The sequence below is a fragment of the Saimiri boliviensis genome, chromosome 6 (genome assembly GCF_048565385.1).
Source record: "Saimiri boliviensis isolate mSaiBol1 chromosome 6, mSaiBol1.pri, whole genome shotgun sequence".
In the NCBI taxonomy this organism is placed as follows: Eukaryota; Metazoa; Chordata; class Mammalia; order Primates; family Cebidae; genus Saimiri; species Saimiri boliviensis.
In genome coordinates, this window is record NC_133454.1 from 96966303 (window position 1) to 96993883 (window position 27581).

At 37.6% G+C, this 27581-nt stretch overlaps 1 protein-coding gene across 1 annotated transcript in view; it reads left to right on the forward strand.

The window, feature by feature from the left end:
- METTL15 (methyltransferase 15, mitochondrial 12S rRNA N4-cytidine) overlaps nt 1-13418 on the forward strand; it is a 400694-nt gene extending 387276 nt beyond the window's left edge. Inside the window, exon 12 of the transcript XR_012518125.1 lies at nt 13225-13418. The gene's annotated coding sequence lies outside the window, so the exon portion shown is untranslated. The remainder of the gene's footprint in view (nt 1-13224) is intronic.
- Nucleotides 13419-27581: the final 14163 nt, after the last annotated feature.

A 27581-nucleotide genomic window follows, 5' to 3' on the forward strand; every position in this document is an offset into this window, starting at 1 on the left:
ACGTATACACAGCAAAACACTATTTGTACAAAAACGAACACTACTTTATTAAACACCTGTCCTGTGCCAGACATTTTCATGACATTCCTCTCCCCTATAAAAAACATACATTGCCCAATGTCTCATTTCCTCAATCTGATGAAGCCAAGGACGTATCTAATAATTTATTGTGGAGGATACACATATGTGGTATATGTGTGAGATATTAAATACTAAAATATCTTAAACCATCTCTCTCAAATAATATATTTTTACTTAAAAGGAGACCTAGAAGTCTTTGTATATAAACACCTGTTGAACAAAATTAAGTTGATTATATTCAGTACATAGAACACTATAATCAATCATTGGAAAGGCATGGGTTTTTTTTGAGACAGAATGTTCCATGTATTTATTTGGATATACAGTAATGCCCCATTATCTGAAGGGGATAACTTCCAAGACCCCCCAGTGTATGCTCGAAACCATGGATAGTACCAAGCCATATATATCTATAGTGTTTTTCTGTTGTAATAACCAAGATGACTACTCAGTGACCAATGAGTGGGTAGCCCATACAATGTGGACATGCTGGGCAAAGGGATGATTCACATCCAGGTGAGACAAGGCAAGATTTCAACATGCTACTCAGAATGGCACACAATTTAAAACTTATTATTTCCGGAATTTTCCATTTAATATTTTCAGTTCCAGGTAGACCGTGGGTAACAGACTGCAGGAAATAAAACAATGAATAAAGGGAACTACTGTGTTTTTGTCTTTGAAAGATATGTCTTAGTGAATTCTTTAAACACAAGACATGTATTGTTATAAATTTAATTTCTGATTATTTCTTCCTTATATTTGAATTTAGGTATTTTTTTGCTGACATATGAAAATGCATCATTACTTCTATGGCCTATATAAAACAACAGGTGTATACATCACATGTTGTTTATTTGTTCCTCCTCTTTTTTTTTTTTTTTTTTTTTTTTTTGAGACGGAGTTTCGCTCGTTACCCAGGCTGGAGTGCAATGGCGCGATCTCGGCTCACCGCAACCTCCGCCTCCTGGGTTCAGGCAATTCTCCTGCCTCAACCTCCTGAGTAGCTGGGATTACAGGCACGCACCACCATGCCCAGCTAATTTTTAGTATTTTTAGTAGAGACGGGGTTTCACCATGTTGACCAGGATGGTCTCAATCTCTTGACCTCGTGATCCACCCACCTCTGCCTCCCGAAGTGCTGGGATTACAGGCTTGAGCCACCGCGCCCGACCTATTTGTTCCTCTTCTTGGTAGACACATGGGATAACTTTAACTCTTTACTACTACAAACAATGCCACAGTGATTATCCACTAAGGTAGACTATCACTGTTCATCAGTATTAATTGACCCTTCTTAAGGAGGTCAATATTTTTCTGCTATGTTGGACTTAGACTTGGTCACATGAGTTATTTGGTTGATGAAAAATCAGCAGAAGAGACATATGTCACTTCCAGGTGGAGGCATGTGTAGCATGTACTTTGTCTTTGCATCTGCAGATGGCTTTTCATCTGGAACCAACAATGTTCCAGATAATTCCTGCTCTGTTATCCTGAGTCCTGAGGTCAAGGTGATTCCTATGATCAAAATCACCCTGCCACACAGTGTTGTGCAAGTAGTATACACAATAAATAAACCTTTGCTAATAGAAGTCAATAAGATTTGGGAAATGCTTGTTACTGCGGCAAACCCTGTCCTATTGTGAAAAGAACTGATGTCATGATGAGACAAGACTTTTAAGTTCCTCCCTCTGAAGAAGATTTGAAAGTATTTAGTTTGTAGAAAGAAGAATGAACCCAGTATTTGTGGCTGTAGTTCACAAAGGTAAATAATGATGGTCATTAGGACCATTAAAAAATGTCAGTTTCAGGAGGCTGAGGCAGGAGAATTGCCTGAACCCAGGAGGAGGAGGTTGTGGTGAGCCGAGATTGCGCCATTGCACTCCAGCCTGGGTAACAAGAGCAAAACTCTATCAAAAAAAAAAAAAAAATTGTTTCCTCACTCTAGATGTAGAATAGGATCATATTTGCTATCCCATTTGGACATGATCTTTTGTGAACCATTGTGCAGTTTTCTTTGGCTTATGTACTCAGGAACTGGAATGCTAGACTGTACACATTATTCTTCATAGTGGATATACCAGTTTAGCCTTCCATTAGCAGATCAGTAATTTTTCCGATTTGCAACATTCTCAACAACACTTTACATATCCATCTCTCCAAATGTTTTCAATCTTGTGGGTATAAATTGGTATATAATTATTGCTTTATTTAGGATTCTTCTGAGTGCTATAGAGATTGAGTGACCACTTAACTCTGAATCACATACGAACTGTACAAGTTTAAATTATGACCATTTAAGCATTGTGTTTTTGGTCAATTTTTTGGAAATATACAAATAACTATGGAATTCTTTGTATGTTTTAGATGTTAAATTCTTATCAGATTTTGATATTGCAAATACCTTGTCCTAGTCTGCCACTCATCTGTTAACTTCAACACTGATGTTCATTAAACTGGTATCTTCCATTTTTATGTGAATTCATTAATTTTTCTTCTAACAACCTTTGATTTTTGAGTCTTTTAAAGAAAGTTTTTCTTATCCTCAAAGGACCAAAAATAATTTTCTACCTCAATTTTTATCATTTTATAATTTTACCTTGCCCATTTAGGTATTTAATCCATTTATAGTTGAAAGTTGAAAATATAACATTTGAAGTTGAAGTTGAAAATATAACATTTTTTATTAACATCATTATTTAAACAATTCATGTATCAACCAGTGATCTTTGATGCCATCTCTACCATAGGATAGGGTCTCATACAAATGAATCTGTTTCTAAGTTTTTTACCATGCTCCATTGATCTACTTGTTGATTCTGTATCACAACCACACTATTGATTACTATGACATTAAATATTGGTTTATTAATGAATGTTTACTTTTTATTAAAAATTTTTAGGATAAACTTGTTGAAGTTCTTAGTGTTGTTTACATTGGAACTATATTGAAATTATATAGTCATGTGGTTTAAAGTTAACAACGTTAAAGTACTGTTATCTCCTCCAAGAGAGAAGTATATTTCTTTGTTTATTCAAGTTTTATGGGGAAAGAGATGAGTCATTTTAAAACATTTTAAATTTTTTCTCTATAAAGGTCTTGGTCACTTTTATTAGATTAATTCCTATACGTGTTTGTTTTTTCATTGCCATGTTATTTGCTAGTTATGACTGATAAGACACATGTTACTGATATTTGGGGAATTGATCTTGTCTTTGGCTCCTTTGGTCAAATCTTATGAATTCTAATAGTTTGCTATGGATTTTGTCTCTCCGCCTCTCATGGAAATGTACCATTTGTTATGTTTTTATAAAGCAGCCCAGGTGTGGTGACTCACAAGGTCAGGTGAGGTGGCTTAAGCCTATAATCCCAGCACCTTGGGAGGCAAAAGTGGGCAAATCAGGAATTCCAGACCAGCCTGGCCAACATGATGAAACCCTGTGTCTACTAAAAATACAAAAATTAGCCACCGAGCATGGTGGTACATGTCTGTAATCCCAGCTATTCAGGAGGCCGAGGCAGGAGAATCATTTAAACCGGGGAGGTGGAGGTTGCAGTGAGCCGAGATCACGGCACTGCACTCCAGCCTAGGTGACAGAGTAAAGTCCTGTCTCTAAAAAATGAATACATAAAAATGAAAATAAATAAAAAATAGTAACAACATTGTGTCTTCCTTTCCAATATGTTTCTCTTTCTCTCTCTTTCTCCTTACATCTCTATCTTGGTTTCTCTGTTCTCTCTCTCTCTCTTCCTGTCATCTTATTGTGCTGGTCAGGACCTCTGGTATCATGTCAGACAACTGAAATGATAGCACACATTCTTTTCTTCTTTCTAACCTCAAAAAATATAAATGGAAAAATTTACCAATATGGTTTAGCCCTAGGCTTTTGGTAGGCTATTATTATCCTTATTATTGTTTAAATCAAATGAACGGTTTCTTTATTTCTTGTTTCTAAGAATTTTTTAAAAAGTAAAATGTATTAATTTTATCAAGCACTTTTTCTGCATCTCTTGAAGTGACCATATGAACTGTTTTCTGTAGTGCTAATGTAGTAAATTACATTGTTCACTGCTGAGCCATCCTGGACTTTCTAAAATAAATCTTGTCATAATTTTTTTAAGCGTGCTATTAAATTTGGTTAGTTTTCCCAGGATTTTTTGGTATCTATTTTATAAGCAAAATTGGCTTAAATTTTTGTCCTTACCATGAACTTATCTAGTTTTAATATCGAGATGATACTGGCTTTTAAAATGAGTTAGCTAACTTTTATTGCTTTTACATTTTCTGAGCAACTTGAATAGATGGTGGTTATCTGTTTTTGTAATGTTTGCTACACCCACCCCATGCAACTATCCAGGTCTAAAATGTCTTAGGTAGTAGTGAGAGGGTTGGCAGAGAAGAAAGTTTTAAAATTATTATCATATTTTTTGAATGATTTGGTGTATTTATGGGTTCTATTTCTTTTTATGCTTATTTTGACTTTTTGTATGTTTTTCAAAAAATGTATTAATTTCATCTAGATTTTTAAAAACACAATTCATTATGGTTGTTGAATGGTTTATAGTTTTTTATGATGCTAAAAAAATCTGTTATTTTTATACTTATTTCTTCTTTCTCAATTGCTTATTTATGGTCTTCAGAAGCTGTACAAGGTTCTTCTCACTGCACTAGTTCTTAGTTGGGGATATTTGTTATGCTATGATATAATCCGGTTCTCCCCAGCTGTGCTTTTCAAAATACACCCACAGTCTCTTGCTGGAGGACACTTTAACTTGGCAGGTAGACCTTCTGAGTAAGATGGTTCCCACCCAGCTACTTTCTATGCTGTTCACTTGATTTATGGGACATTCACACATGTTGATTATGTAACCTTTTTCACTTACTGTTACCCTCATCATTATCATGGATTGTCTCTTTCAATATCCTGGTTTTCTTTCTGTTATATTTCTTGTTTCCTGATTAATGTATTCAGAAATACATTTTCTTCTATGTACTGCTCTAGCTACATTTCATAAGTTTTTGCATATAGTAATTTTATTGAGTTCTGCTCCAATGGTTTTAAAATATCCTTCATGATTTTTTCCTTTACCAAAGAAGAAGTTAGTGATATTTTATCTTTTATATGAAAATCATTTGTTATTAATTTTCAATTTTATTATGTTCCTAGTAACTCACATAAATATGATCTGTGTGATGTTGGTTCTAGCTACCATAACTAAGTGACTGACTTTAATATATACATTTCAGGCACCATAGCAGAGGACAAGGAGAAAGAGATCTCAGGGAATATCTGCATATGGTGCTGACTCTATTGCTCATACTAGAAGGTCATACTTAAATAAAAAACTAAAAATCAAACTTTCTCCACATGGAAGGATAGGAAATCTGAGGCTAAGAGAAGCAGGACTAGAGAACAGAAAATGAAAAGTTCACCACAAGGGTCCTCTCACCATAGTAATCCTTTCATTTTGGGGGTAAATATAAAATATATTTCCTTTTATATTCAAGACAATATGATGGATTTGGGGTTATTTTGGTGAAGTCTATAGTTAGGACAGTGGCAGAGACTGGATAGGTACTCACCAAACACATTTTGTCTTCTTCTGAGTGTACTGCTGGTTTATCCTCCTAGCTCACTCTTCCTGAGGTAAGGACATGTGTCCACTTCTCATGAACAGAAAGAAGGAAGAAATGTGTGTCACTCTTAGGCCAAGGTTGCTGAGTGGGTAGTCCTCTCTATGCCCTTGGTTCTTGCTACTAATCAGATTCAGAGGGTCCTTTGGAGGAGTCCAAGGAGATGGCACAGCCACTTGATTGAGGGGCAACCTGGATAGGGCAACCTTCCCTAAATAAGAGGGAAACCTGAGTCTCCTTCCCACAGCCTGATCCCCACTGAGTCACACCGAATTATGATATGAGCCACAGATAAATCTTTATCTCATTAAGACACTGAAATTATGGGTTACTTAGCACAGTAGCTACCAAGACAAATATAGAAAATTACAATACAGATTGGAAAGTGAGATGTAACATGTGAGAGATGGGGAGAGCTTCTGTTCCTTTGAGATAATCAAAGAAGATTTTATTGGAGGAAGTAATAGCTGAGCCAGATATATTTCTAAATTACATAAGACACAGGTAATTAGAAATGGGAGAGGCAGAAAGTTGGTAACCGTTTAAGAGGCAGAAATAAAAGAATGAAGGGGGAATTGGGAGGTGTGAATAGTTCATATATTACATGTTAGTTTGGGTGGCAAGAATGTTATGTGATAGGAGGGAGGTAAGAAGTAAGGGTAGAGAAGTAGAATGCTTAATTCCAATTTTATTCCCTAGGATTTTTTTTTTTTTTGCTAGAAGAGTAAGAAAAATAGCTTAGAAAGATGTTTAAGATAACCAATTTAGACATGAACTCATTTATATTTTGTTACAATAAGACTCCTAATCTAACAGTGCCTAATAATAGGATAGAAGACCTGGAGAAAAGTACAAGATGAGCCTAGAGAGGTAGTGGAAGCTAGATCATGGCACCAAATTTAGGAGAGCAGATTTTCTAAGTTCTGTGGGGTATATTGGAGGGCTTCATGTGGAAGAATGCTGTGAATGTGGTGATTTGATTTGTATGTCTTAAATACCACGATTACTGTGTGCAGAACAAAAGTGCATTGGTAAGAATGGAAGCTGAGCACCAGTTAGGAGGCAGTGATTAAAGTGAGGCAGGTCCTCTCAAAGAACTTAAAGTCCTACTTTCAGCATACTCATTTGGGAAGGGTAATGCATTTGCAGAACAAAGTCAAGAAATTAGAAAAGAAGCACATTGCTATAATTCCTTGAAGTAGAAGTAAAAATCAAGCAAATGAATAAATAAATACATACATAAATACTACAGAGTAATAGCAAAAATAAGCAAACAAACAAACTTGTAAGACAAACAGTCTTCCTTAGACAAGCATGTAGGTTGATAATGTCTTAGAGAGGCAGTCTGTGTATATCTGTCTAACCTACTCCACCCTATTCCCCTACCATGCTGTATTTTTCTTTATGGCACTCATCTCCACCTAAAATATTATAGTCTATTTTTCACTCATTTATTACTAGTCTCTCCAAATCCCACTTGAACCCAAGAGAGAAGAGAACTCTTTTTTTTAAAAAAACCACTGTAGCTCCTTGTTTAGAACAGTGCTCGGAGAAAAGAGGTAGCATTTGTTGAATGATTGAATAAATAAATAACTGGCTATTTGCACCAATGTATTTTCCTGAAAAAAAGATGTGGCTTTGTTGGAAACCTCAACTGAAGACTCAGGAAAGTTAAGGAGTTATTTTTCAATAAAAAAAAAACAAACCCCAGGATGGAATAATGGAAATAGCATGAGCTCCAGCATCACACAGGAGTGTATTCAAATCCTGGCTTCTTCAGTTTCTAGTATAGAATGCTGGGTACTTGAACCTACCTCTCTGAACTTCATTCCTTATCTTTAAAATAGTATGACTACTTTTACCATAATGTAATATATATAAAGCATAATGCCTGGATAGTACCTCTAATCCTATTTTTAAAAACTCATCTTTAATTTAATGAAATAAATATTTAAAATTTTCTAGAATTCTTTTTTTTTCTAGAAATCACATTCATATCCTGGAAAATTTGGCTGTGACTAACTTGTATATCTGCCTTTGTTCCTTCCATTCCTATCCTGTTAAAATAAGCAATGTCATTCTTTTTTCCCTGGGCTTTTCTTGAATCCTGCTTCCTATCTACTACACCACACTGAGCCAGTGAGAACTTGTTTAACTGCACAGCGTTGCCTAGCAATGTCATGCTCCTCTCATGGTCTCTCTCTGGGATATGGTAACTGGAGTCCTGCTACTAATTCTTCTATCTTCATATATCTATATATCCAGTCTTTTAACAACCATTAGAAAGGACATTCTGCTTTTATTAGCTGAAGGTCTTATGGAAGAGTCACCATTGTTATTCATTCTAATAAGATTAGGCTGAACTGTTTCTCTCTCTTTTCTCTAAATCTCTCAGATTCTGTGTTTAAAAGGTCAATTACATTTATTTCAAATTGGTAAGACAAACGTTTCCTGTGCATCCTGAAAATAAAATGGCCCAATGAACAGTCTCTTTAGAACATTTATTTTTCAAATTTTAAATATCTATCTGGCACTGAAATGTTTCTCCTGAATCTTAGGACGGTATTGAAAGTGATATTGAGCAGATGCCGTGTCTGAAATGGAATCCATACCCTAGGAAGCTGACACCAGGAGTGGTGTGGGTGAGGTGACCTGGCCCTGTTATTGTATCCTTCACCACTAAATGATCATCTTGGCCGTGCTATGAGTTTGCAAGTATTAAACAGAAAAAGCAACAGCCCATTCACGGTGCCACAGCATGGAGCACTGGATGGGGGCCAGATATAATAAGTATAATTGGAAATAGAAGTCATTTCAGATCACCAATCTGAGGACAACAAAATGATCTCAAAGAACCAATTGATGGCCGGCTTGTCTTTAGAAATCCTCATTGCAAGAATATTCAGATGCAGTAAAAGAATTTAGAGTCTCCTATTGTGTGGAAATGGACTTTGATCCCTTACCAGTGGCTTTAGTAGTGCCTTCAGAAGCCTAAGCTGTTACATGCAGAGTCAAGAATAGCCTAAGCTGTTACGTACAGAATCAAGAATCAGTTGTAGGCCTACCAGATTCCATACATTTATTTATTACATGATACCACATGGGTTACAAACTCAGATGTCTACTGGGGTAGTCAGGTTGCTGGGCTAAACTAGAGGAGGTACACCTGTTTAAAGAGTAGATGTGCTCTGTGAAACTGCACAGATAAGCCAGATATTTTGATGGCTTTAAGAGAGCCTGGTTGTCTGAATTTTATTGTGGAATGCCTTGATTTTGAAAAAATTGACAGTTAAGTAAAGCAATGCAGCCAAACAGGTCTTTGGGGCCCATGCAGCACAGAGCCCAGCATTCTATGATGTCTGTGTATAGTCTTTGCTATTTGTAAACATAGGCTGAATGAGATAAAGGTTATTCATGGGGTCCCACAGGTTCTTCCAAGAAAGCACAGCTATGTTTTGAGGGACAGGCTGCAGGTCAAAGGCCACCTAACAAAACCAATGTTCAAATGGAGATGATAAAAATACAAATGTCCCCTGTCAGTTAGGCTCTCCTACACCACAGGTGGACAGGAGGAAGTTCCCAAGGAAAAAATTTAGGAAAGAGAGGAAAGGAAGGATCGCAGAGGGAGTGAGAGCATGGTATGGCACCTGCTTCTGCTTAGGATCCAGTCTCCTGCTCTGACTGGGAAGGCAGGATGCTGTCCATCCCTAGGCGAAGTTAAGTTCTGCTGTGGCCTCAATCACTCTGGAAATCCAGAACTCTTAAATTAAACACCATGGCCTTGGGCTTCAATTTTTAGTAAACTCTTTACCACTAGGAAGGGAAAATCAAACTTCACATGAGCAATGTTTACTCTCTTTTCTCTGCCCTTGCAGGAAGCAGGTCTTTGCTTAGCTTCTGCATTTCTCCATTTTCCTGAGAGTAAACTAGGATTTTGCTATTAGCAGGGAGGTCAAGTAAGATTCCGCATTAGTTTTGAAGAGATATATATGTGCCTAGGAATCTATTGTTTCAACACTTTCTGAAAAGTGGAGTCAAAAATCTCGGCCCAACCAGTCAATATGATAAAGGCAGTAAAATCTGTATCTTTGGAGCAGCTCTCTGAGTACCCCATTTTTCCATCTTCATGGCACCTTCTGAAGCCCAGGCATCCATATTAGGTTCTATTCTAGCTCTCAAATGATATTGAATGAGTGTCTGCAAAATAAAAAGGTATACTCCTTCACAAAATATTTGTAATTTCAAAGCTTTGAAGATGAGAATAACTGACTTCAGAATGCAAAAACACAAAGCTACAATTCCTAGGACAGGGATTTATTTACTAGAGGGAGGAGAAGACAGGTTCTGGAGATAATCCAGGGAGTGTGGACAAGTTTAGTACTAAGAGTTTGAAGTCTGAGAACCAGTTAACCAATGTGAGCTCAACCCTTCACTATGGATTAAGATGATCACTGTAGAACTTTTAAAGCCAGGCAATGTTGTTAAGGAGGTTGGGAGCAGAGAATAAAGACATGATTGGGGGTACTAGAATCTAGTTATTGAATGAGAAAGGCAAGAGAACCAGCTCAAGGCTGACTTGAGGGCAAGCCTCTGAGCTATTTAAAGTTTCTAGAACATTGCAAAATGGTGGTGTGGCAGGCAGAACAATGGCTTCCCAAGATGTCCACACCCTAATCCCCAAACTGGTGAATTTGTTACCTTACATGGCAAAAGGAACTTTGCATATGTGATTAAGTTGAAGATTTTGAGATGTGAAGATTATTTTAGATTATCCAGTTGGACCCATTATTATCACAAGGGTCCTTGTAAGACAGAAGCCAGAGTGTCAGAGTCAGAGATTAGAAGATGCTTTGCTGCTAGATTTGAAGATGAGAGAATTGGCCATTAGCCAAGGAACATAGCCCCTAGAAATTGGAAAACAAACAAACAAACAAAACAAAACAAAACAAAACAAACAAACAAAAACCCAATTGTTTCCTAGAGCCTCTAGAAGGATCACAGCCCTGCCAACAGTTTGATTTAGTCCCAGGAGTAAAATTTGGATTTCTGACCTATAGACTTTTAAGACAACGTATTTCTGTTGTTTTAAACTACTAATTTTGTGATCATTTGTTACAGCAGCAGTAGGAAATTAATGTCATGAACAAACATGTTTTGCTTTTGAAAACAGAAAGCATTGGCAACTTAAATCTCATTTCACTTAAGAATCTCTGTGTCTGACTTTTTAAAAATATCTGACAAAGCTAGTATTATGTTTGTCTTAGAAAGGGTAACTTGGGTTGCATTATGCTGTGTCCTTTGGATGAGCATGGACTTCAGATGTATTAGTCCATTCTTGCATTGCTATAAAGAACTACCTGGGGCTGGGTAATTTATAAAGAGAAGAGGTTTAACTGGCTCATGGTTCCACAGGCTGTACAGGAAGCATGGCTGGGGAGGTCTCAGGAAATTTACAATCATGGTAGAAGGTGAAGAGGAAGCAGGCACAGATTATATGGCCTGAAAAGGAAGAGAGAGAAGAGGGAGGTGCTACATACTTTTAAACAACCAGATCTTGTGAGAACTCACTATCACAATAATAACAAGGAGAAAGTCCACCCCTGTGATCTAATCACCTCCTACCAGGCCCCTCCTCCAACATTTGGTATTACAATTTGACATGAGATTTGGGTGGGGACACAAATCTAAACCATATCACCAGAGTTTTTATCAGATCTTATTGTTGTGGTTATTGTGACATCTCTCTCCATATGTATGTATGTATTCATTTATTTTTTGAGTCAGCATCTTGCTGTGTTGCCCAGACTGAAGTACAATGGCATGATTTCATTCACTGCAGCTGCCATCTTTTGAGCTCAAGTAATCCTCCCTTAGCCTCTTGAGTAGCTAAGACTGCAGGCACATGCCAGCCTGCCCAGCTATTTTCTGTATTTTTGTAGAGACAGGATTTCACCGTGTTTTTCAGACTGGTCTCAAACTCTTGAGCTCAAGCAATCCACCCTCCTTGACCTCCTGAAGTGTTGGGATTACAGGCATGAGCCGCTGTGCCTAGACTTTCTCCAATTTTATATCCCATGTACCCCTTTTGGTGGTTAAGTTCCTAGACTGACCTGTTGTAGATCATCCTCTCTGACAAGCAACATGACTGGCTCCGTAGTTTGGGTTTAGGCTAAATGTGCAAGTTGAAGTTAGATGAGCCCAGCACGAATGTCTATATTGGAGGAGCAAGGGAGCCGGGACCCTTGCTCTCATTCTTCAGATCATATACTAACCATTATCTGCAGAATGATAGGTAATGGAGTTGTTGCTTGGCTTCTTGAAAAACAGTCAGCCTGGGGCAACACCTGTAAAGTCCACCTCCTTTTCAAGTTGGCTTTGTCAGTAGCTCATCAGGCCCAGAGAACGGATGTCATAGGGCATGGCCCGTGGAAGACTCTTGCACAGCCTAGGCTGTGTGGAGCTCTGCCCTCAGTTCTCCATTGAGAGAGGCAGCTCTGTCAGCAGGCATATGCAGACTGTGGTGACAGGCACAGGTAAAATGAGAAACGGCTGACAGCAGGTCAGAATTGCCCTTGTTATGTCACATGGAGCACATCACATTACCAGAGGGCCTCGTTTACTATAGAGGAACTTGGTATAAAACTAACAACCATAAATACTTTTGTTTTTCTATGACTCCGCATGGTAATACATTGGGAGCATTTGCTCTGCTCTGTCTAACATAATGGTGTCATGGTGAGTTTCCCAGGATTTTATTGGCACTGATGTGAAATAGCTGTGTTTTTTTTTCTCTCCAACGCTATAATTTTCTATGTTCTGATCCTGCAATCATAGCACCATTTGGGTTAACTCAATTGCTTTGTCGCTTTGGTATAGACAGCCCACACATAATGGCAATTTAAAAAATCATACAATTTTAATAATTGAGTGACTAAGACCCAGAGTGTCTGATACAGGAAGCTCATAATATTTTGTAATATGATTTTGAAAAGATAATAGAGGGTAGAGAAATGAGTACGACAAGAAAATGACAACACTTTCTTAAAGTGCTGCTATTAAGTGGGTACGACAAGCCCAGCTGGGTACCTGCAATGTTTAGCAAAGAACAGGACCCTTCTAAGCTGCTGCCAGAGGCTGCTTGAATGCAGCAAGAGTAACATGGTGGTGAATTTGCTTTCTTTCCTTCTCTCTGCTGCCTTTGTTCCTGAGGATTATTTTACCACTCTCCTACCCTCCCAGCTCCTGAAAGGCCTGGTGGAGCTCAGGGGCAATGGACCCTGTTGCCATGCTAAGATTTCTCTTTAATCTCTCCTGCTGGGTGCAGTGGTTCTCAAAGTTTTTTGTTTTGTTTTGTTTTCCCCAAAGCACAAGAGTTCATTATTCAAGAGAAATAGTTCGTGGAAGTTCAATATATAATACTGCATATAAAAGCAGTACACTCTGATGGGAGAGATGGAGAGACACAACAGATTCTGATAATCCTGCTTTTCCTTCTCTCCCCATCCAGGGACACAGGGAATGATGTTTGAAATCCACTGACTTGGAACTCACTGAGAAACCTACCTTGAAGATGCTTTGAAATCGTATTTACAAGGTTGCTTCAAGCTAAGGGTATAGAATTTCTAGTTCAACTACACTTCTAAAAATTCTGTGATTTGAACAGTGTTCTGTGAGTAAGGCTCAAAGGGCCTCATCAGACGAAAAGGCCATTTTTTTCTTTTTTTTTTTTTTTTTTTTTTTTTTTTTTTTGGCAAACACTTTGCTTGTTTGGTAAGCTAGAAGGAAGTCTTAGATTTGGAAAAAGTTTCCCCCAGTGGTCTTTAATAATTGTCATTTATCCAAAACAATTCCTCTCAGATCAAAGAAGAGGGTATGGACATTCCAATGTCCTAAGCACTCGGTTTTCTCCCTAATATTGCTTTCTTCTTTTTAGATGTTTATATGAAATGGTTTCTGCTTTTGCCTGATCACTCAGAGATTCTGGAGAGCTTATTTTTAGCTAACCTTTCTCAAAGCAGCATACATTTTGGGGTCTTCTCTCTCACATAACCAAAAGGGATAAAAATGGTACCCAGGTTACCTAGCCTTAAGCCTTAATTTTGCTGCTTTCAAATAAGACTGTGAACACTCCAAGAGGCCAGGTGATTTCTAATGACAAACTCTATGCTTTTTTGGTTTCTAATGTGTTCAAATATCCCTAAGCTACCGTAGGAGATTTGAAAAGCTCTAAGCGAGATGGTCTTGATTTTGTTAAAGGAGTTGTTAACATGGTAAGATGAGTTGAAGTTCATTCCAGGTCATCAGTCACCAGGTAGATAACACAGATTTACCTGATGTCAAAACCAACCATCTATATCCCTAGCATTTCCACTATATTCACAGGATATTTTGGCATTGTGTAGACAGCTTAGATTAAGTCTCCTTGGAAATGAAAGCTCACTGTAAAATTAGAGAAAACAGCCGTGTTTTATTCTTGATCCCAGGATCAAACTCAGAAAGTAACCTTATGGCAATCTCAGCCCTTCAGGGGCTCAGTTGCTCTCCAAGGAAAAATCACTTCAGCTGTGTAGGTTGCTTTAGAGAAAAAAGGGTGTTAATAGAAGAATTGCCTTTCTTACTTCAATGCTGTGGACAGTGAGTGGCCAATTTACTCAGACCTGAGGGCTGTGAGCATAGATAGGTGGCCTTCAATGCCCAGCCCAGCTCAAAGTCATGAGAGTAGATCAGAAACTAGATGGTGGTGTTTGGTGTCACTGTCTAAATTGTATAGATATTATTGCCAGACATTTAGGCACACAGTAGGAGAAGAGAAATTTTCTATTCTTCTGCAAGCCAGAGTCAGTCCCTCTTTCCTATTCCCCTTTCATTCAGCTGCCTCCCTCTTAAAGAAACTGTGCCAGATCAGCCTACAAATATTTCCAAACCATTTTCTGAACCTCTTAAATAATGTTACATGTTGACTTGAAATTCCATTTCCCATAAATGCATAAATGGTTAATTTTTATGGTGATTGGAGTCAAGTTATTTCCCCTATTTAGAATGTTCTTCCTCATTTCCATTTGTCTAAGCCTTGCTGTAATAGATTTCCCAAGGACTGCTATCTCTCCCCATAAGAGAATTTTACTTCCATACTCCAGTGACAGCAAACCTGACCTGTAAATTGCTTTGACTGATGAAATGTGAACAAAAGTTACTTAAGTCACTTCCAAGCAGCAGGTTTATGAAGTATTACATGGTTCTGTCATTATTCTTTTTCCTCTGCCATCAGACATGTGTGTTCCACATAGGTCATATTCTGTCAAGTTAGTTGCAGAATAAAAGAGATGTGCAGCTGAACCACAAAGGACATGTAATACAGGAGGGAAAAAGAAACTGTTGCTGAGATTTGGGGATTGTTTATTACCATAGCACATGATAGCATAATTTGACTAATGCACTTGTTTATACTTCAAAGCCCAATTCAATGTCATTTTTCTATAAAACTTCTTATTTCTGTAATATGATATCCCTGGATTTGAACCCTAAATTTGCCCCTTTGTGAGTAACAAGACACTGGAAAATGTATTCAGTCTTTCTAAGATTTAGTTCCTTTACCTGTAAAATGAGGCGAATACTAACACCTTAAGGAGTGTCACAAGATTTAACATAATTCATGTGAAGCTCTTAGCCCTCAGTAGTTAACTAGTATTATTTATCGTGTAAGTTTTCCACCTCTTATTCATAGCATACAAGTCTATTCCTTATTCGGCCTTGAAGAAATTGAAGGCAGACTGCCTTGCATTTAGGAAATGCTCAATAATTGTTGAATAAACCAATGAATTAAAAAATTGCCTGTTGATATCCATCACATTTTAATTTAATCTTGAGTTGAGGATGAAGGCCACTATTGATCCTCTAGAAGTTCTACCCTGTAGTTTGCCATGGATCATATAGTTTTCAAAGAGCAGAACATAGCTTTCCATTAGCAAACTGTCTTGCTCTCTTGAGAGCCAGAGAAGAAATCAGAGAAAGATTTTCTAGACTCCCATGTGGCAGAAAATACTTCAAAATTTCTTCAAGGCTGAATAAGTCATAAACTTGTATACTTTTGCTCAGGTGTCTTCTGTCCCTGTTTTCCAGGAAATTCTGTATGAACGAGCTAAATAATGGTTGTAGATAATATTCCTATCATTATCAAAGAGAAAGGATGATTGCAAAATATAAGATTGGATTTTATACTCCCTAAATCCTTTTATAAAATGTTCTCATTTCATATAAGGAACACTCATGCTGCTTTTTTATACTTACCCTTTAGGGTAATTTCCTTTTTCTATTCAGAATTAATCCTGTTTTGTTAATGGCTCCCTAAAGTCTTCCTTTGCTGATAGTTGCTCACCCATCTGTGCATATGCATGCCATCCTGTAATACTGGTTTCTAAGCATGGAAAAATTTTATTTCCAATGATGCCAACTGGAGGACATAAAACATAAATCAGCTTCTTAGGGCTTATCTCCCAAGCACTATCACTATGGATGATGTATCAGGAGATGAAAAAAACATATAAAAGAGATTTATGATTAAGAATTTAGTCACCTACATCTAAATCAGTATTCTTCTCCTCCAATTAGATACTAAGTTTTAGGAGAATCTTTTATGCTTTAGAGAACAGAGTCAGAAAGATGGAAATGACTCCATCAATTATTTGTTGATTTACTGATTATCATTTTGCTCAAGCAATGAGTCTTGGCCCTGCAATAATACCATCAAGGGGTTTATGCAAAGCCAAGGGCTAAATTTTATGGCATAGAATATGAGTGCAGTTGAAATTAATTGAATGGCCTGAAGAGCTATGATAATGCCAGATACCAGGGATAGTCTTCATGTTTAAGGTGTTAGAAGTAAGATGAAATCAACATCAGCTTCTCTATACCTTGATAAGGGAATCATAGATATAAATATAAGCTAGAAGTAGTACAGCAGAATGAGAGATTGCCTTGAACAGATAATAGATGGCTTTGCATAGGAGTTCTGTTTGAGCTGGGTCTGAAAGGAGTAGTTATTATATGACAAAAGAACAATATGGAAAAATAAGAGCCCCGATAACAGAAGGCATGTGAGAGAAAACAGTAGTATGTATTTAGAAAACTAGATCCTTTAAACCTGTTGTGTGTGAGAAAGTTGGGTTGGGAGACAACCAGAAAACACTTCTGTACATGAACTGGAAAGTATTTTATAATTTTCAAGGTGGCAATTTTGATTGACTAGAAGATATGAATAGATGAAGAGAGCTGGATGTTCTAGAAAGAGGTGAGGAAGAGTGGAGGGGGTAATCAGGCTGTAGGCTGAAGGTAAAGAATAAGCATAGCATTGATTTTTGGGTGTGACTGATTCAACTGAGACCAAACCCCAAATTCTCTTGTCCTAGTCTAGCTTGCATGATAAATGCCTGAAGATTTGAGAAGCTTCTTGAGGGTAGATCTAATAATTTATCCCATTGGTTTCTAGACTCACACTCAATGAATGCCCAGCAGAAGAACAGATTTATCAATCTTTTCATTCTTTTTCTGCTTTATTCATCCAATGCTGCCTATCAAAACCCTTGCCAGTTGTGCCCTCTCATGCTTTGATTCACACGAATATTAGATATTCATGAATATCTAATATTCACGTGGTGTCAGTTTCGGGCCAGGTTCTGTTCTAAGTGCTGTGTATGTGTTTCCACATTGAAACCCTCTAAGGAAGCTGGTGCCATATATGAGATTACTCCTAACAACCTTATGAGGGTGGTAGTAGAGATAAAAATCTGAGTCACATCAATCAACTTTCCTAAGTGGAAGAACTGGGATTGAACCTGGGCAATCTTTGTCCAAAGTCTGAGCATTTTACCACTATGCTCTGGTTTCTAAAGATAGCATATATGTTTGCTGATGGGACCAACAGTGAAAGTATTTGCGTACAGCTTGCCTTCTGATAATTTTCCCACTTCTATGACTCTTGGCAGTATGCTGTACTGTTTCCAAAGAAAGATGACAGAGTGGAAAAAAGATCTGCTTTGGAATCTGGACTCTATATATACTGGTTATGTAGCCTTTGGTAAGACTCTTAACTTCTTTACAACTTCCCCATGACTCTTCATTTGTAAATGGGAATGGAAATTTACATGTTGCAGAGTTGGTATGAAGATTGTGACTAATCCAGGTAAAATTTTCTGGCAGATAGTGAGTTCTCAATAAACATTAGCCATCAGAATTTGTTGTTCTTGTTAATGTGGTGGCCACCTGCTTCTTTTGCATCCCTAGGCTTGGATACTTTTGAGAACAGATTAGGTACTAAATAAAGGCTGGCTGACTAGTTGACTGATTTTTTTTTTTTGCATTGCTTGGGGGAGGACATCCCAGAACAATATGTTACTATTAGTCATTTTTCTCTAATTTGTACACAGTCTCTTTAATAACCATTTGCACTTGCCTAGCACTTTCTATTAACCAGAACTGGTTTTACTAACATTAATGAGACTTGCAAAATACCTGTGTTATGACAGGATTATTATTAACCTGAGAAACTTTTCATCAAAGTTTATCACAGATTTAAAAAAAGCTAATAATTTAACAGAAAAACCAAGACTACAATATTCATATTCCACACATAATGACTGGTTGTCTTCATTTAGAAGGGGTACTGTTTGGAAGACTCAGTGCTTTTTCTTTCTCATGACTATTTCCAACTAAAGTCCATTGCTGACATCAAAGGCCACTGATGTGCAAATTATTTCTGTGTTCATTATTCTTTTACCTCATTCACAGAGCAGGATGATGCTTTGCACTCATTTCTACTTAAAATGCTCCAGATTTAGTAGATACCAGGAGACATGTATTTAGGCTTCAAACAGTACAATTTAAAACAAATTCTGTTGTAAAAAGCAAGTCACACTAGTGACATGAACCAATGACCTACTATATTATGACACAAAAGAAACCACTGATATTTGTTAATGTAGTAGCTAGCTCTCTGGCTTGCCAGTATTTCATTTTACAACCTAAATACACATAATTTTTGTTCCAAAGAGTAAAGGAATCTATTTATACAATGTGAGCAATTTTTTAAAACTCAAGCGACAGATAATGAGACAGTTACTAATCCCATGTGACAAATCCTACTCAAAGAGTACTTTCTCTCCTCTTGCAGCCAATCTGTTATTTGTTATTGTATTTTTTATTTAGTATTCTTTTTAAAAATTGGGTAGAGACCTCCTAGCTTTTTAATCTGCAAGGCAGAAAAATGCTGTACTACTTGTTACTCCTCATGATCACCATACGTAGAACAGATTATCCAAAGCTGTTTCCCTAACTCTTCTCACTATTTTTTTTCTCTCACTGTCTTACGACACAGGTGGTCTCTCTGAAGCTTTCTCACTAGCTAGATATGTACATTTTTGCTAGTTATTTTACATCTTTGAGCTTCACTTTGCTTTTATCTGTAATGGGGGAGAGAAGTTAGAGGTGCTTGCTATTTTTTAAAGTTTCTTTCTAGCTCTAAATTATGTATATTTTGTCACAATGCATGACACTGTTACAATTCGGTTTTGCTCCGGGAACGTTGTTTGAGCTGAAGTTAATCAAGAAGCTAAAGCACTGGTGTAGGTTACTCCATTAGTTTCCTCTTGCTGCTATAACAAGTTACCACAAACTTGGAAGCTTAAATAACACAAATTAATTATCTTATAGTTATGTAGGTTAGAAATTCTTTACAGATTTTACTGGAATAAAGTCAAGGCATTTGCAGGGCTGTGTTGGTTCTGGAGGCTCTAGGGGAGAATCCATCTCCTTGTCTTTCCAGCTTCTGGAAGCTGCTTCATTCCTTGGCTCATGTCCCCTTTCTTTCATCTTCAAAGCCAGCAACATTGCATCTCTGTTCATGACTCTTCCTCCTCATATTTTCCTGACTGACTCTTCTCTTCTACCCGGCTCTTTCACATGTGAAGACCCTTGTGATTATATGAAGCCATCCAGATAATCCAGGATAATCTTCTTAAAGATTGACTGATAAGCAACCTTAATTGCATTTGCAAACGTAATTCCACTTTGCCATGTAATCTGACATATTCACTGGTTCCAGGAATAAGGATGTGGATATCCTGAGGGAAGATATTATTCTGCCTATGACAGTTACATAAGCGTTTATCTGTTTTTTTGTTTTTGTTTTTGTTTTTGTTTTAAACTATTATATGCCAGGCACCCTGTTACGTATTGAGAATGGACTAGAAAGAAAAAATGGAAATGGTCTCTGACACCTTGAAGTTTATAAAGAAGTAATACAATATGGGTTAGATTGCCATAGATGAGCATTAAATTGCAACCATAATAAGGAAGGAGTGATCACTATATCATATGGTTTAGAAGTGTGTCTCTTCCAAACTTTATATTGAAATGTGACTCCCAATGTTGAAGGTAGGCCTAGTGCTAGGTGTTTGGGACATGGGGGCAGAACCCTCTTGAATAGCTTGGTGCTGTCCTCTCAGCAATGAATGAGTTCTCCTCCATGAGTTCACATGATAGCTAATAGTTAAATTGAGTGTGCGACCTCCCCCTTTCTCTTTTGCCTCCTCTCTCATCATGTTACACACCTGCTTCCCTTTGCTTTCTGCCATGGTAAAACTTTCCTGCGGTTCTGACCAGAAACCAAGCTGATACTAGTGCCATGCTTGTACAGTCTGCAGAACCATGGGCCAAATAAACCTCTTTCCTTTCTAAATTTCTCAGCCTCTGACATTTCTTTATAGCAACACAAAATGAATTAATACACTATAAAAAGATTTTTTTGACCTAGTAAAAGAGGCCAGGAAATGCTTCTCTCAGGAAGTGGTGACCATTTAGTTGACATGAGTGAGCATGGCCATTCAGAGACTGCGATGACGCCTCTGCGGCTGGAACTCCAGCAAGAGGGTGCCATGATGTCTTATGAAACTATAATATGGAGGTGGGAGGGGCCAAATCATGCTCTGTACCTGTGTTGACCATGCCCAGAAAATGCTATTTGTGCTAATGGCATTTGAAAGCCATACAATAGTTTGAATACTGCATTGATCTGATGAAATCAGATTTTCAGAAGTTAATTTTGAGGATGGAAGACCCAGTCCTTGCCTTCAAGCAGCTCTTAGTGTTCAATAGAAGTCATAAAACATGCACATGAAAAATTAAATAACAAAAACTAAATAGGTAAGACAGACAATAAGACGGTACAGATAAGAGCTCTGAATTTAAATGATGCAAATTTGTAATCTAAGGAGTTTTTCTGGGAAAAGATAGACTTGTGATAACCACAGATATAATTCAATATTGATACTTTATTAAGGACACTAACTACATTAGTTATCTTTTGCTAGGTAGCAAATTACTATACCTTACATTTAGTGGCGTAAATAATGTTCATTTATTATTCCACAGATATATAGGTCAGAAGTCCAGTGTACTATGTCTGGGTTCTCTGCTCAGGGTCTCAAAGGCTAAAATCAAAGTGTTAGCAGAGCTGCTTTCCTTTCTGAAGCTCTGAGGGAAGAATCTGCTGCCAAGTTCATTCAGGTTGTTGGCAGAATTCAGTTCATTGTGGTTGTTGGTCTCAGCTCCCCATTTCCTTGACATGTGGCCTTCTCTATCTTCAAGCCAGCAAGAGCAAATTCTTCTCATTCTCTGAATCTCTCTAATGTCTCTCTTCTGCTTTTAGGTGCTCATGGGGTTATATCGGGTCTACCCAGATAATCCAGGATAAATCCCTATTTTAAGTTCAAGTGATTAACCTTCATCACATCTGCAAAGTTGCTTTTGCCAAGTAAGGTGATGACATATTCTGAGATTAAGGCATGGGATATCCTTGGGGAGTGCAGGGGCAGGTGGATGTGGGGGTTATAATACTCCCTGACATACACACAGAATCAGATATAATGGGAAATTCCAAAGGATCTGCCTTTGAATTTCTTACATTATGACTGAGGAGAGAAGTTTAAGTACAATAATAACTGCATTGTTGTTGCATGTGTGTGTTTGATATTATGATCATAAATGCCCACTAGACTCAAGAATATATACATATTTTAAACAAAACAAAGAGGCCTTTGGTCAGCTGCAGAGCACATGACCAACATATAGTCTTTCAAATTCAATTTTTTTAAATTATACTCTAAGTTCTGGGGTACATGTGCAGAACTTGCAGGCTTGCTGCATAGGTAAACACATGCCTTGGTGGTTTGCTGCCTCCAAGAACATGTGGTGTTTGGTTTTCTGTTCTTGTGTCAGTTTGCTGAGAATGATGGTTTCCAGCCCCATCCATGTCCCTGCAAAGGACATGAACTCATTGTTTTTTGTGGCTCCATAGTATTCCAAGGCATATATGTGCCACATTTTCTCTATCCAGTCTATCACTGATGGGCATTTGGGTTGGTTCCAGGTCTTTGCTATTGGAAACAGTGTTGCAATGAACATATGTGTGCATGTGTCTTTATAATAGAACAATTTATAATCCTTTGGATATATACCCAGTAATGGGATTGCTGGGTCAAATGGCATTTCTATTTCTAGATCCTTGAGGAATCTCCACACTGTCTTCCACAAAAGTTGAACTAATTTACACTCCTACCAACAGTATAAAAGCATTCCTATTTCTCCACATCCTCTCCAGCATCTGTTGTCTTCAGATTTGTTAATGATCGCCATTCTAACTGGCATGAGATGGTATCTCAATATGGTTTTGATTTGCATTTCTCTAATGACCAGTGATGATAAGCATTTTTTCATATGTTTGTTGGCTGCATAAATGTCTTCTTTTGAAAAGTTTCTGTTCATATCCTTCACCCACTTTTTGATGAGGTTGTTTGCTTTTCTTGTAAATTGCTTTAGTTCTCTGTAGATTCTGGATATCAGCCCTTTGTCAGATGGTTAGAAGGCAAAAATTTTTTCCCATTCTGCTGGTGGCTGGTTCACTCTATTGATTGTTTCTTTTGCTGTGCGGAAGCTCTTAAGTTTAATTAGATCCCATTTGTCTATTTTGGCTTTTGTTTCCATTGCTTTTGATGTTTTAGCCATGAAGTCCTTGCCTATGCCTATGTCCTGAATGGTGTTGCCTAGGTTTTCTTCTAGGGTTTTATGGTGTTAGGTCTTATGTTTAAATATTTAATCCGTCTGGAGTTAATTTCTGTGTAAGGTGTAAGAAAGGGGTGCAGTTCCTGCTTTCTGCACATGGCTAGCCAGTTTTCCCAATATCATTTATTAAACAGGGAATCCTTTCCCCACTGCTTATTTTTGTCAGGTTCATCAAAGATCAGATGGTTGTAGATGTGTGGTGTTAATTCCGAGACCTCTGTTCTGTTCCATTGGTCTCTATCTCTGTTTTGGTACAAGTATCATGCTGTTTTGATTACTGTAGTTTTGTGGTATAAAGTCAGGAAGCATGATGCCTCCAGCTTTGTTCTTTTTGCTCAGGGTTGTCTTGGCTATCCAGGCATTTTTTTTTTATATGACGTTTAAGGTGTTTTTTTCCAGTTCTGTGAAGAAGGTCCATGGTAGCTTTATGGGGATAGCATTGAATCTATAAATTACTTTGGGCAGTATGGCCAGTTCCATGATATTGATTGTTTTAACCATAAGCATGGAATGTTTTTATGTCTGATTGTGTCCTCCCTTATTTCCTTGAGCAGTGGTTTGTAGTTCTTCTGGAAGAGGTCCTTAACGTCCCTTGTTAGTTGTATTCCTAGGTATTTTACTCTCTTTATAGCAATTGTGAATGGGAGTTTGCTCATGATTTGGCTCTCTTTAAGTCTGTTATTGGTGTATAGTAATGCTTGTGATTTTTGCACACTGATTTTGTATCCTGAGAATGCTGAAATTGCTTATCATCTGAAGGAGATTTGGGGCTGAGATGATGGGGTCTTCTAAATATATAATCATGTCATCTGCAAATAGAGACAATTTGACTTCCTCTTTTTCTAATTGAATGCCGTTTATTTCTGTTTCTTTCCTGATTGTTCTGGCTAGAACTTCCAATACTATGTTGAATAGGAATTGTGAGAGAGGGCACCCTTGTCTGGTGCCAGTTTTCAAAGGGAATGCTTCCAGTTTTTGCACATTCATTATGATATCGGCTGTGGGTTTGTTGTAAATAGCTTTTATTATTTTGATATAAGTTCTATCGATACCTAGTTTGTTAAGAGTTTTTAGCATAAATGTTGTTGAATTTTGTTGAAGGCCTTCTCTGCATCTATTGAGATGAACATGTGATATTTGTCTTTGGTTCTGTTTATGTGATGAATTACATTTATAGATTTGTGTATGTTGAACCAGCCTTGCATGCCCAGGATGAAGCCCACTTGATCATGGTGGATAAGCTTTTTAATGTGCTGTTGCATTTGGTTTGCCAGTATTTTATTAAAGATTTTTGCATCAATGTTCATTATGGAAATTGGCCTGAAGTTTTCTTCCTGAATGACGACTGGATAAACAATGAAATGCAGGCAGAAATAAAGATGTTCTTCAAAAACAATGAGAATGAAGACACAATGTACCAGAATCTCTGGGACACATTTAGAGCAGTGTCTAGAGGGAAACTTATAGCACTAAATGCCCATATGAGAAGTGAGGAAAGATCTAAAATCGACACCCTATTGAAAAAATTGAAAGAGCTAGAGGAGCAAGATCAAACAAATTCAAAAGCTAGCAGAAGGCAAGAAACAACTAAGATCAGAGCAGAACTGAAGGAGATAGGGACCCAAAAAACTCTTCAAAAAATCAATAAATCCAGGAGCTTGTTTTTTTGAAAAGATCAACAAAATAGACAGACCACTAGCCAGACTAATAAAAAGAAAAGAGAGAAGAATCGAATAGATGCAATAAAAAATGATAAAGGGGATATCACCACCAATTCCACAGACATATGAACTACCATCAGAGAAGACTACAAACACCTCTATGCACATAAACCAGTAAATCTAGAAGAAATGAACAAATTCCTGGACAGTTACACCCTCCCAAGACTAAACCAGGAAGAAGTTGAATCTCTGAATAAACCAATAACAAGGTCTGAAGTTGAGGCAGCAATTAATAACCTACCAAACATAAAAAGTCCAGGTCTAGACAGCCAAATTCTACCAGACATACAAAGAGGAGCTGGTATCATTCCTTCTGAAACTGTTCCACACAATACAAAAAGAGGGAATCCTCCCTAACTCATTTTATGAAACCAACAGCATCCTGATATCAAAACCTGGCAGAGACACAACTGAAAAAGGAAACTTCAGGTCAAATTCAATTTTTAAAAACAAAGTCTGTGGTGGCCAAACAAAATATACTTGTGGGTAAAATCTGGCCCATTGCCTGCTGGATGTAAAATTTGAGACAGGTTCTTTAAAAACTGGTGAAAAAATAAGATAGAAAAATGACAAAATTTGAGACACTTTGCTAAAACTTTTCATTTTTTTTTTAATCATCACCAGCATTTGCTAAATAATTGCTCCCTCCTCCTTGAAACATGTTCTCTGGGACACCACTCTCTCAGTTCTGTTCCTACTTCAGTCTCCTTTGCCCCTTCTCTTCCCAGTTCTGCATGCTGATGTGCCCCAGGACCCAGCCCTTGGAATTCCTTCCTGACCCATGTTCATTTTAGGTGATCTCATTCAGTCCCTTGGCTATAAATGCCATGTCTGAAAGGATGATGCTCCAATTTATACTTTTAGCCCTGACTTCTCCCCTGAACTCTTGTCATGTCTATCCAGCTGCCATCATCTCCACATCCATTTCTAATAGCCAACTCCATCCAAATGTGTCCAGACTGGATTTGTCTTTTTTCTTCCCAAACTTGCAGCTCTCTCAATCTTTTTCGCCTCAGTAAATGGCTGCTCCATTTTTTCAGCTTCTCAGATCCAAAACCTTGGTGTCATGCATGATATTTTTCTTTCACACCCTACATCTCACCTATTAACAAGTCACATCCGCTGGATAGATATTCCAGGATCTGGTCATTTCTCACTCCTCCCAGTGCCATCACCCTGGAATAATGCAAAACCATGTCTTCCCTGGAATGGACCCCTTGTCTAACTCTTACCTTGAGCTACCGTCTATTATCCACACAGCAGCCAGAGTGATTTTGTTTTAAATGCGGAACCCAAGTCACATCATATCACTTCTTTCTTTATATACTCCAGCAGCTTCCCATCTTACCCAGAATAACTTTTAATGTCCTTCCCTGGCATACCATCTGGCTCTCCCTGAATCCTTGACCTCATTTCCAGTCTTTTCTTCTCTTTCATATTACTTTAATCACATCAACTACCTTGATCTTCCTTGAACAGACAAAGTGCACTCCATCATCCTTTTCTCTTCTATTCTTACTCTGTTGCTTCATTTGGTTGTCTACTTAAATGTTAAATAACAGTGAGATCTTACTTTGTTTAATTTTTAACTAGCATTTACCGTGCATGGCAAATGGCATGTTATGTATTTACATGTTTATTGGTCTAGTGACTGTCTTTCCTCACTAAAATGTAAGTAAAATCTGCGACATCAAGAACTTTGTTTTGTTGACTGACGCACTCAGTACCTAGAACAGGGATAGAAATGTATTTATCAAATGGATTAATAATTTCCTCTCCCCATCAAAAAAAAATTTTTTTGGCAGGGCTTTCATTCTGAAGTAGTGAGCCCTACACTAAGCTTTAAATGTAGAGATGAGCTTGGATTGATGGAGAAAAATGAAGCAATTCTGGGAGGGGAGATAATTTCAACAAAGACACAAGCTAGAAGTGAGCAGGACACAGATCCTGTAAATAACTATGAATAATATCTAGTGTTTATTGAGTACTTACTATGTGTCAGGTACTGCTTCACTTTTTGAGTCATTTAGTTCTTATAATAATGCTAATAGGTAGTTGGCGTTACAATTTTACTACTAATGTTGGTTTATCCTATTGACTGCATGTTTAATGTAAAAAGACAGCCTTCCCCTTGACAAGCGGCAGTGATATAATAAAGATTGCCAGTCTTTCGAGAACACACCAGAATATTCAATCAGAAGTCGACTGTGATATGGCACCTATATAAAATCCTAAATAGGAATAAACAGTTATGCAAAATGGCAGTTATTGCAACATTATATATGAGTAAAAAACAGTGGCAAGTTATTCTTCTTTCACATAGAAGTAAATCCAGGGATGGGAAAGACACCCCCCACCCCAACTGCCCACACATACATACACACGTTTTTTTCTAAAGGGAGTTTTTGTCTGCTCAAGAATTTAGACAAGTAATTGGTTGAGTTCCCAGAGTTCTGCACCTTAAACCAGAACTCACTATTTTAATCTAAGAAGAAAAAGAAAAGAAATAAAAGGAAAAGAAAATAAAACCTCAAGGATACAGGCTTTAAAGTCATATAGACCTATGCTCCAATTCTCACTTTGTCATTTATAAATGACTAAGGAGATTTCCCTCATTTAATTCTCAGTTCCTTCACCTGTAAAATGGCCTTAACAACTGCATTATATCAGAGGGGACTCTGAGGAGATAATTGTTCTTTTCCTGTGAAATTAGATCCATTCCACTGTTTCTTGTGTCTTAGGCAATGACTGGAACTACCATCAATCCAATTTTGTATTCTAGAACCTATACCACATCTGAACACTTCTCTCACCTTCTCTGTCTTCCCCATCCCTAGATTCTGCCGGTGCTGCCACCTACATATCTGTCAGAGCCACCTACCTCTTTCTGTCTTTTCTCTTTGGGTCTCCTATACCCTTGTTAGTACAGATTCTCAGCTCTTGCCTAGAATATTGTAATAGCCTTCACAAAAGGATTCATTCCTGTACCTTGGCCTTCTTTCTCTTCATTTTCATATTGCAGCGAAAATAA